The sequence below is a fragment of the Lissotriton helveticus genome, chromosome 3_1 (assembly GCF_964261635.1).
Source record: "Lissotriton helveticus chromosome 3_1, aLisHel1.1, whole genome shotgun sequence".
Lineage (NCBI taxonomy): Eukaryota > Metazoa > Chordata > Amphibia > Caudata > Salamandridae > Lissotriton > Lissotriton helveticus.
In genome coordinates, this window is record NC_136061.1 from 1,773,928,458 (window position 1) to 1,773,940,695 (window position 12,238).

Consider the following 12,238-nt stretch of genomic DNA (forward strand, 5'->3'; position numbering starts at 1 on the left):
CACAAATGAAGCACTTTTTAGGTAATTCTGAAGTGTGGTGGAAACAAGAATGTAATACGATCAAATCAATACGCTAGGTGATGGCATTTCCACACATTATAGTTTGTGCGCCGTATACTTTTATCAGGAAAACTGCATGTCTGCAAAGGTAATGTTCATTCAAATTGAAAATGTGTTGTCTGTAATAGCAGCATGCTTCCACACCATGCACACTTTACTTTATCTCATTCTACTCCACTCCACACTACTGCGGTCTACTCTGCACCACTCCACACTATGACACTCTACTCCATACTGCGTCACTGCACTTTACTCTGCAACACTCCACTTTACGCCTCTCTACTCTACCCGACTCAATGCCAGTGCATTGTACCCCACACTACTCTATGCCACTCTACTCTGCTCCACTCTACTCTGCGCCACTCCGTGGCACTCTAATCCATGCCACTCTGCGCCACTCTACTCTGCACCCTCCATACTACTGTACTCTGCGCCACTCCATGCCACTCCACGCCTCTCTACTCTGCACTTTCCATGCCACTGTACTCTGCCCCGCGCCACTCTACTCTGCACCCTCCATGCCACTGTACTCCATGCCACTGTACTCTGCGCCACACCACGCCACTCTACTCTGCGCCACACCACTCTACTCTATTCTGCGCCACTCTACTCTGGGCCTGCCACTCTACTCTGGGCCTGCCACTCTACTCTGGGCCCCCCCCCGCCGCTCTACTCTGGGCCCCCCCGCCGCTCTACTCTGGGCCCCCCCGCCGCTCTACTCTGGGCCCCCCCGCCGCTCTACTCTGGGCCCCCCCGCCGCTCTACTCTGGGCCCCCCCGCCGCTCTACTCTGGGCCCCCCCGCCGCTCTACTCTGGGCCCCCCCCGCCGCTCTACTCTGGGCCCCCCCCCGCCTCTCTGCTCTGGGCCCCCCGCCTCTCTGCTCTGGGCCCTCCCGCCGCTCTGCCCTGGGCCCCCGCCGCTCTGCCCTGGGCCCCGCCGCCCTGCCCTGGGCCCCGCTGTCCTGCCCTGGGCACCACTCTGCGCTGCGCCACTCCGCTGTACTCTACTCTGTGCCGCTCTGCTCTACTCTGCGCCGCTCCTCTCTGCGTTGCTCCGCTCTGTGCTGCTCTACGCCGCTTCTTTCCACTCCACTCTGCGCTGCTCCGCGCCACTCCACTCCACTCCGCTCTGCACCACTCCATTACACTCCACTCTGTGCTACTCTGTGCCACGCCACTCTGCTCCATGCCACTCCGCGCCACTCTGCTCCATGCCACTCTGCTCCATGCCACTCCGCGCCACTCTGCTCCATGCCACTCCGCGCCCCTCCCACTGTGCGCTGCCCCTCCCACTGTGCGCCGCCCCTCCCACTGTGCGCCGCCCCTCCCACACTGCACCTGCACGCTGAGCCGCTCCATGATACGCCGCTCCACTCTGAGCCGCTCCATGATACGCCGCTCGACTCTGAGCCGCTCCATGATACGCCGCTCCACTCTGAGCCGCTCCATGATACGCCAGTCCACTCTGGCAATCCATTCTTTGCCTCTTTAATCTACTCTATGGCACTGTACTCTATGGCGTTGTACTCTACGACACTCTACTCTACACTACTGTACTCTACGACACTCTACTCTACACTACTGTACCCTACGGCACTCTACTCTACTCTACTGTACACTACTTTACTCTATGGCACTCTACTCTACACTACTCTACGGCACTCTACTCTACACTACTTTACTCTAAGGCACTCTACTCTACACTACTGTTCTCTACGGCACTCTACTCTACTGTACTCTACGGCACTCTACTCCGCGCCGCGCCGCTGCACTCTGCACCACTAAACAGCATTCACTGGGCTCTGGTCCATGGCTTTCCTCTCCGTACCTGCAGAACACATTGTATGGGCATGAGAATCTTACTCGCTGTTTTCGCATGTGGTTGACTGCTCCCCTGAATGCTGTTTAGAGAATCTATTGTGGGCAATGTAAAGAATGGTCCTGGTCCTTCCAGCAGAGCACTTGTTCTAACCTAAATCAGGAAGTTGATTCGAGCCCTGATGAAGCTCTTGGATGAGCGAAACGCGTTGGGTGTTTATATGTGAAATAATTATGAATAAAGAATCTATCTAAATGACATTGGCTGGAAAGACTTCTAAATTCTGACTATTGGGCTTTGTCTAAAAAAACCTTTGGAAATGGATCTGAAATAATTGTTGCCTCTCTGATTCAGTATGTCATTTCTGTGGAGGTGGGCAAAGATATGACCTATATAAGCGGAACTCACTGGTAGTGAGGTATATCGGTCCTTAGATGTCCAGTTTGTTTGACCACTGTACTCCACTCTGCGCCAGTGCACTGTACGCCACTACTCTGTGCCACTGCAGTGTACCCTGCACGTCGCCAGTCTACCCTGCACCACACCACTGTATGCCACTTCACTCTACTCTGAAACCATCTACTCTGCGTCCCTACACTCTATGCCACTGCATTTTATGCAACCCTACTCCACTCAGCACCACGCGCACTACGCCACTCTACTCCACTTTATGCGAATGCACTGAACACCACTTTCTTAAAACCAATGCACTCTACAACAACTACTCTGCACCACTGCAAGCCAGTATCTCTTGCAATTGCTTGTTGCCATATGGGGGCACAGATCGCCCTTTCTTGGAAAAAAAAGGTTCACTCTTGAGGAGAATCCGGCTTCATTGGCTTGCCACACCATGAAAGTGCCCCCTAGAAGAGACCTTCACTTACTCACTATAATCTAGGGCAGGTACTACACTCCACCACTTCCAAAGATCATGTCGACACTATAATATACGTGGTATCTAAAATAGACATTTGTCTGTTATAGTAATCATTTAGTAGTTGTACTTCCTGGGAAGATTCAGGGTTAAAGATAATAGGAAGGCACTTTGTGTGATGTCATGTAGGTCAAAGGGTGTACTGTCACTTTTTCTACCCCTGGCATTTTCTGTGAATCAATTTTCATTGACATTTAACTGTTTGGACTCAACATTTATGGAGCGGTCTTAAATGGTGTGGGTACTGCTAGTGCTATCTGACTTTTAATACTTAACAACTTGACCTTTCGAGTACTCCCCTATACTCACCCCTATAGAACAATTTTCCATACTCCTCTTGGGATTATAATAAAACTGAAGATGCTTCACTGGAACCTTTGAGTTTTCAAAGCTTCTCATTTTGTACACCGGCTTTAGCCTCTAAAGCCGGTGTAAAAAATTAATTGTAGAATTCCTCACCCTTTTACTAAAGCAAAGACTGGGCTTGGGGACCACTGGTCCGAATAATGCCTCAATTTTCAGTGTAAAATGAAAACACACGTATTCAGTGTACCTTTGCTCCCAAAATGCATTCTTACAATGTACCCACGCTCATAAACCTGCAGTGGGCTCTTTAAAAATACTATTATATTGTATTTAAAGAGTCTACTTGTACTTGTGTCTATAAATTGAAGTGAAGGTGTACCCCTCGTGAAACACCCAGAAACCTCTTTTTAGGTCTTGCCTGCAAGACTGAATGCGATGTCTGTTGCACGACCTATTTTTAGCTTACTGTGGGCCTGGAGCCAGCCATTGCTAACCTTTGGTTGGCTTCATTGTTACTCTCTTTAACCTGCTTCTTATTCAATATCGTGTGTGGGCTTTCCTTCCTATTTGTGTGTTTTCCTCTTCACTGAGGCATTGATGCATCACCTGTGTCCCTCCACCGCTCTGTTTTCACATGCTACTTTCTTCTTTTTGTTCAGGTACTGTCAGAACCCCGTGCTGAGGGGCATGGGGCAAGTAAGAGCTACTGGGTCCAACCGTGGGAGTGAAGGCCTTTTACTGCTGATGTCATTGGGCCCGGCCTTCTATGGATCCAGAGCAAGTGGGCCAAGTACCCTTCAAACCTTGACTCTCAGTGGTAGCCAAGGTCGGGCAGTCTTGGGCTTCTTGGGGGAGGTAGATATTGGGCAGTGAACACAGGCTCACAACTGAAAGTCCATTCAACAGCAGCAATAAATGATAGTGTTTGTATCTAAATACTACTTTTGTCATAGGACCGTATTTAACTGAATAGAGTGAAATACAGCATACACGAGCAATACACGCAGCCCTCTCATGTCGGGGCTCTAGTGTTTCAATAGTCTGGTCCCAGTGTCAAATTTTTCTCTCGCTAGTGGTAGTAATTCGTCCCCATTCACTATAGTTGACATTCAGGTTAGGCCCACTAGCAATCAGTCTCCGGATCCCCAGTCCAACTCTCTGTGAAAAGGCTAAAGTTTTCAGCGCCGAAGCACTATCTGGGGGACAGGTTCCCCAAGGTCTTCCAGCCCTTCTATCAGTCTTACTCGCACCAGCTGAGATTGCGCGACCGGAGTCTCCAGGAGAGCATCTCAATTGCCCTGAGTTCCCTTCGGTGAGTAATACTCACGGCTTTGCAGGGGCAGCAGCTAGGTGTCCTCGGCGCTCCTCAAATGCAAGAGTAAGTTTCCTTTGATCCTTCCCACAAGTGGTGAGTGGGGGCATTCAACTGCTCATGGTTCCGATCTTTAGTGAGAGCTAGTGCATGCATGGGTTACCATGACGGCCTATACGCTCAATGACTGCATCAAACCGGCATTGATAATGTAATTTCCAGTAGACCCTCTGGCATACAGGTTCACTACTCCTACTCTGCACTCTAGCAGTGGCCTGATTGATCCCGGATCCCGAATCTCTAACCACACATTGGCAACTGCCAGATAGGCATGGCTAACTTCACGCCGCCCCAACAACCTACCAACCCCCTGGCGTACAGGGTCACAGACTTGCACACAGCACATGGGCAACGGCCTGATTGGCACTGTTAACTTCACGGCGGCCACCTCTGGCAAATGGGCTCACCGTTTTCCATTCCCACCACACACTGACAACAGCTCAATTGGCACTTTTTCACACCTCACTACAGAGAACCACTCCCCAGGATCCTGAACTTTACCCCTCTCTCTCCAGCAATCTCCTCTTCCTTACAGGCCTTGGCAAGCAGGTAAGTTCTGGTGCTCCAGGGGCAAGTGGTCTTTTGGATTTTCCTTAGTGATGTCCCCTCTCCCAGCTTTGAGACTGGCAAACCTTAACACCCAGTCCTGGTGACAGGTAGAAGTCTGGCAGAGCTTCTCCTCCTTGCACAGCCCAGCAGTGGCTGCTTGACAGTTGGCATTTTTGGGGCCTCAAGCTTCCTCTCTTTTTTTTTTTTTTGTAAACCATTTTTAATAGAAAAAGAAAGAAAAGGGTACAAGGCAATGATAAAACAATAGTCGGGTCTACAATACAATGACATGTTGCAATACAGAGATCCGTCTATAAGCACCATAGACTTCCCATAGATGAACCAGAGTGACCGTGTCTAGCCTGTCAGTAGGCATCTAGTACTAAAGGATAGAAGCATACAAACAGCACGCATGCCAGGTGGCATCTTACAATCGGGTCGGTAACTACATGTTTTAGAGAAAGGTCTCTGCGTCCCGCCAGGCTCATCGAGCAATAAGCATCTTTCACATTGCAGTTCAATTGAAGGGGACAAACATATATCGCCTCTGTATTTGTTCCACTTCCCCCACTCATGGTCCCATTTCTTGGGGCACCCTCTATGTCTAAACACATCCTTTTCAACAATCATTACCCTATCCATGTCAATAGCCCAATCTCGCAAACATGGGGCCGTCCCCACCCCCCTCTCTGCACAATGTTACGTTTTGCAATGGCCCACCCCATGGAGGCCCATGTTTCCTCAATCTGCGAGAGGTCTGTGGCCTCCCACACATTAAGGAGGCACAGCTGGGGGGAGGCCTTCAGGTTCCTGCCGCACGCCCTCTCCATCTGTTTTGTAACCTTATCCCAGTATTGCCCCACTATTGGACAGTCCCATAAGATATGAAAGAAGGTACCTGTCTGGTTGCATTTTCGAAGGGTTAAGGAATCGGGCCTCCTACCTAGCTTAAACAGAAGCTTTGCATCAAAGTACAGACGGTGGAGGATTTTCAATTGGACTAGGCGCAGTCTCATTGGGATAGCCACTTCTCCAAGAGAAGCCAGTACGTTGCGCCAGTCCTCATCATCCATACTCCCCAGGTCCGACTCCCAACCCTGCCGCAGGCGTTGCATAGGATCAGGGCGGTTATTTAACAGTTTTTTTTAAGTAGGAGATATAGCTTTTGTGGGCATACAGTCAAGTGTTAATCTGTCCTCCAGTGGAGAGGATTCAGGAGGGGGAAGCTCCTTGGGCATAGCCGCTGAGAGAGCATGGCTGATCTGGAGATACCTGAAGCTCTCGGTGGGTGCCAATTGATACATGGCCTGTAGGTAGGCAAATGTGGCCCCCTCACCAACATGTCCCCCACAATTGAAATGCCTATCATATCCCACCTGTCAAAGCCAGGGCATTTACTAAGCTGACCCAACATATACAGTTCCCAGAGTGGCATAGCTTTTGTAAGTCTGTTGTGCCAGCCCCATTTCTTAGTGATTCCATGCCAAACCTCCACTGTGCGTGCGGTTGGCCCCGTGAGGCGAAGCTTACGGGGGTTCATGTAGAGTGCTTTATTGTATACTCCCCGTCCTAAAAGCCAGCGGTCTGTGTGAACGTTTGGATCATCGTACTCCCCATGCACCCACCTATTAACCGCAGCCAGTTGAGATGCTTGGTAATAGAGCCGCATATCAGGCAATGCAATACCTCCATCATACCATACCATTGTAAGTTTGTTCATTGCTATACGTGGTGCCTGCCCCTCCCATAGCAGTCCTAGCACTACGCTGTCAATACTGGCAAAATATGCGTCTTGGATCACATTGGGGGTATTCTGCAGTGCATACAGAAAGCATGGTAGAGCAAGCATCTTAAAGAGTGCTGCCCGCCCCAGAAGGGTCAGAGGGAGAAATCGCCAATGTCTAGCATCCAATCTCAGACGGGTCAGGGGCCCTAGCAGATTGGATTCATAGAATAAAGTCTGATCAGGGGTAATGAAAAAGCTGAGGTACTTGAAGCCCAGTGATGCCACAGGTATGTCGTAGCCCCATGGGCTATGTGGCGGTTTCCCCACAACACGTATAATTGGGACATGGCCCAATTAATCGTATACCCGAGTGGGCACCAAATAAATGGAATATGTTGAGCATCTGACGTAGGGACCTTGAGGGCGTGGCCAAATAGAGGAGGATGTCACCCGCATAAAGCGAAATGCGATCTTCGTGATCCTCAGTCCACTTAAGTCCCCGTATCTTCATGTTGCCTCTGATCCAGACAGCCAGTGGCTCCAATACAAGAGCAAAGAGTAGGGGCGACACAGGGCACCCCAGTCTTGTGCCTCGCTGCGGTGGGAAATGACTAGAGACGTGATTGTTAAATGTTACATGCGCAGTCGGTTGGGTGTAAAGTAGCTTGATCCATTTGATAAAATTGGGTCCGAAGCCCATCCGAGCCAGTACTGCGAAGAGAAAATCCCACTCAATGGTGTCAAATGCCATGGTGGTGTCCAATGACAGCAGGATCGCATCCTCCCTGATAGTGCCTTTTCTGCTAAGGACCCCATTCAACCGCCGCAGGTTCAAGGCCGTGTTCCTTTCCTGGCATAAACCCGGATTGATCCGGATGCACCAACTCGGTGATATAGGGGATAAGTCTGTTGGCCAATAATTTTGCTAACATTTTTGCCTCAACGGAGAGGAGGGAGATAGGGCAATAGGATTTACAATCATCCACTGGCTTGCCTGGTTTGTGTATAACCACAATGGAGGCTGTCCTAACATCAGTTGGAAGGATGCCTAGATCAAAACCTTCGGTGTACATGCGCAAAAAATGGGGAGAGAGCTTGGAAGCCATTGGTTTAAAAAGTTCAGTTGGGGCCCACAGCTTTACCTGATTGTACGTCCTGAATTACTTTTTAAATTTCAGTCTCCGTAATGTCACTCTCTAGGGAGTCTCTGTCATGTGTGGAGAGGCGAGCAACTTTGGTAGTAGTCAGGAGATCTGCAGCCATAGGGGCCTGGGAGGTCTCGGCAGTAGTATATACAGATGAGAAGTAAGAGGTGAATGTTTCAGCAATCTGCTGAGGATCAGTGAGAAGCGCACCATCAACACCAGATATCGAGTCGACCCATCTGGATGACTGCTCCCTTTTTTCTAGCCAGGCCAGGAGTTTACCCATGCGCTCCGCATTCTTGTAAATCTTGTGACGGGTGGCAAGATAGCGCATCTTGGCAGCCTCTGTCAGTAGCTGCCGATAGTCCAGACGCACCATATTTTTATTTTTTTATTTTTTTTAGGAACCTTTATTGTTGCAGCAGAAAAATACAACCTCAGGCCTACAACCAATCCGGCCGGCCGCTACGCAAATCAGGAAAAAGGGCAATATAACATACAAGATGCAGCGGTCCGGGGTCGAAGGCTGATGAACAGCCAGGATACGTCATACATTGAAATTACCACTCAAGACAAGGATCAGAGACGGTTCATTTTGCAATAACAAAAAAATAAAATAGAATCAATGTCGCACAATCATACACATCCCCAGCACAGCTAACGAAAGCAAGGAATTACGCCAGCGATAGACATAGATCGAAAATGACGGGGAAGGGGCATCTGGGTCAGGAGAGACGCAATAAGCACTAAGCAGACATGTCAAACTAATCCCACCCCTCAAGACAAAACACACTATGGGAGACATGAGGACGATGACATCGAAAAAGGAAAGGGCAAAGGGCCATAGAAACAAAAAAAAGGGAGAACAAAACACACCCATCCCCCAACCCCCAACCCTGCACCCCTGCAGAAGGCTACGGCCTATCCCCCCCAGCAGCGTGCCTGTCGCCCTAATAAGAGACCCGAAATATAGAGAAGAAAAAGAGAAAAGAAAGAGAAAATATGCAGGAGGAGGGCCCCCAAACTAGTGTCCCGGCCCCTCCCACCTCCGCATGCAAAAAACTTCCAAACAGCAGCGATTGAGAAATACAAGTAACGGCAGTCACATATAACGCAAGCAATTACAGCTCCACGAAGCGCCCCTTAAATCACCATAAACCATCGATAAGTCCCCCCATGTCCCAAACAAATTCACCCCTGGCCCCTTCTGTCGATAGTACCAACGTTGAACCAGTCCTTAGGCAGGATACAAAGTAGCACAAAAGGTCCGAGTGCACCGGGAGGGCCGAACAGTGCCACCGTTCCATAGGACACAAGCCACCGGAGTCTCGCCAATGACGCACGGCGGTAGACGGACCACGACAACATCAACATTGCCAACAGTCTCAAGTCAGAATACAGTCCCGCCATCCCAGAAAAAGGAAGCATCTAAAGCGGGAAGCGCTGAAACCATGCCGGGGCCGCCCAAACCATGGACCGACGCCGTTCCCCCACTCGCAGTTTAGAGATAGGCCCCAAGGAGACAATCGCATAAGTAACCGGTGCAGCCACAGCTAGCTCATGAACCAAAGCCATCCTCGTCTCCACGAGTGCAGATCCATCCGGGGAACACGTCAATGCATCAAAGGCAGACACAGCGGCGCCTCCATGAGAGCGATCCGTACCGTCACAAAATTTGGCGGAACAACAATGGCGGCCATCCTTTTTCCCAAGTCTCGGGCCTCCCGGATCAGGGTAGCCTGCAAAGTTGTTAATGCAGCCAGGACATCTCTGGGAGTGGGTGTTTTTTGCATGTAGCCAAACCCCGGGATTCTCTCGCGCACTGGTTTCCCCGCCCGGGTGAGGGGCACGCAGGAGGGCATCAGCCGCCATCTCGGTTTCTCTGCCCTCCACCTCACCGCGGGAACGGGCCCGACACCCGGACACTGCAGGATTCACAGCGAGAACTCAATAGTCGGGGCAGGCGACAGAAAGGAGAGGCACCGAAAGGCTAAGCCAGCCCCCGTAGCTCCTTGGGAGCCACCCACAGGCTCCCGGGGTGGGCCATAAACATGACCAGGTATCTCACCGAAGGGGAGCTGGGCATCACGAATTTCTCTCCGGCCCAGCTATATCACACCGTCCGCTGGGCAACCCACTATGGGGAGTGGGTTGGTCTCATCTCTGTCGGCTCGCGGATTTCAGGATCTCTCCGACCGGCTTCCCAGCGGAACCAGAGGCCGTTGGCAGTTCGTTTCCGGCCGGGCACTCTCCTCACTCAAGATCCCGGTCTCGACACCTCGAAGGCCGCCAAACAATCGGGGACAATTCGTCGGGTCTACTGCACGGAGGAGCCCTAGAAGCAGACTGTAAGTGAATGCTCCCCTTCACCTACTCGAATTAGCAAACGCTGCTCAGGATAAGCACCAGGATATACGTGTGGGGCGGGAGGGTGCACGGAGCCGAGCGTTTATGCAACCATCCTGATCGCCATCTTGGCTCCTCCCCCTCCAGACGCACCATATTTAGTGCGTGCTGTGTGACCGAGTTGGCACACGCAGGGACTTTTTCCTTGACCAGGACTTCCTCTTCAAATTCCACTACTCTTTTGGCAAGTTCCCTCCTATGCCCCACCATCAGTGATAAGGCTCGGCCCTTAATGACCACACCAAATGCTCCCTCCCAATACACAGAGGGAAGTGACTGTGAGAAGTTGGCCTGGCATATGATGTCCACTATTCTAGTGGGCACCTTGCACCAGTCCAAACGACCCTTATTGATGGTAGGTTTAAAGTCAACCTTTATAGAAAGCTATCCTATTGGTAGCTGTGGAGAGCAGCCTTCAGGCTAAGACCTAAAGGCGAGTTAAGCTAGTTGTTTTACCAATTATAATCGCTTGAATGATCAAATGAAAGCACACCACACAAGGTATATATCAAATATATATGTATTTATTCTAAACATAACCCCTCTGGACTCTTTATGAGGTCCGAGGTAAAAGTACAATACAAGGAACTTATTTAGCATACGATAAGTTGCACAGTAAGAGATTTCTTCCGCCTTCAAGTCGATATGGAATGTCAAAGGTCCAAGATATATGTTGCAGAGTTTCGTCCAGGGTAATCTTAAGTCCTAGGCACTGGGGTTCTATACTTATAACAAGTTTAGGGGTTGGACTAACTCTAAGGTCCCTCCCCCTTTGTCCTGTTTCGCGCCAGAGTTGGGGCTGAGTGCCCCAGCAACCGGTTTGAACTGGGAAATGCATGGAGCACCTTCTGTGCCCCAGACAGTGTCTGAAAAGCATTCACTGAATGCAACCCACCCTGCCCCAATACACTAAAGCATGTCTGGTGAGGTGCTAGCACCTCCCTGGACAGGAAACCTATTGTCCAGGCCTCCCCTGCCGGAGTTTCGTCCAGCAGCAGGAGGGCAGACTTGTGTCTGTGGCAGCACCATCCATTTTGTGATGCTGGGGCTCTGTTTAACTTTAACTGGGATTGCCTGTATGTACACGTCTTCTCCCTCTAGAAGGGTGGAATGCTGCCCCCACCCCCAGAACTGGAGGGGTGGGGGTATTCCAAAGTCTTTGACACCTTACACAACATGGTTTGATAAAGCCAAACCAAAGTTAGCATTTACCGCGAGGATTATAATGCACTTAAGAGTATATAGTATGGCTATATCATAGAACAGCTATAAGGAGATGGTTCCGAATGCTGCAGAGGGGCTCAGCTCATGCTAGGGCACCCTCTCACACAAAACCAAGCATTCTGCCTTCAGGATTGCCAAGGCCTGCTATAGGAGTGACTTATAGGTTACTATGTGTCTATATGTAAAGGTAGTATAGGTATACTATATCTAAGTAAGAGGTGCTTACACCACCTTACCCAGGCTGTAAGTGCAGACCTGTGGTGTCAGTTTGGAAGGCTAACCAGGGGTGGCGCAATACATACTTCAGTTCCTGGTAGGCCTCTGGGGTACCTATGCCCTGGGACCCTAAGGTACCATATACAGGGGCTCATAAGGGAGACCCAGTAACCAATCTGGTATGTACCTAAAGTACATGGTATCAATTTAGAGTGAGAACAGAGCCTGTGGGCCTGATTAGCAGGGCCACAGCCATACTAAAGTCGAAAAACCAGTGAAACACAGCAAAAAGTTGGGGTAACCATAGGAAGCAGACCCTACTCTCCTACAGTGACCGACCCCACATTTTCTGTGAAATAGTAGTCCGTGTCTTTGAATAGTGTTTCCCTAATGTGGGGTACTTTAGGTGCCCAAGGCTTGATAGGGTAGTACAACGCCTGGTTTGCCCCCCAGATTGGAACGTAAATTGTATGGTGGTCGG

The 12,238-nt window shown here is 50.3% G+C and overlaps 1 protein-coding gene across 1 annotated transcript in view; it reads left to right on the top strand.

Annotated features, from left to right (window-relative positions):
- Nucleotides 1-12,238, top strand: part of KDF1 (keratinocyte differentiation factor 1) — a 104,770-nt gene that overhangs the window by 52,111 nt on the left and 40,421 nt on the right. The gene's annotated exons all lie outside the window — the stretch shown is intronic.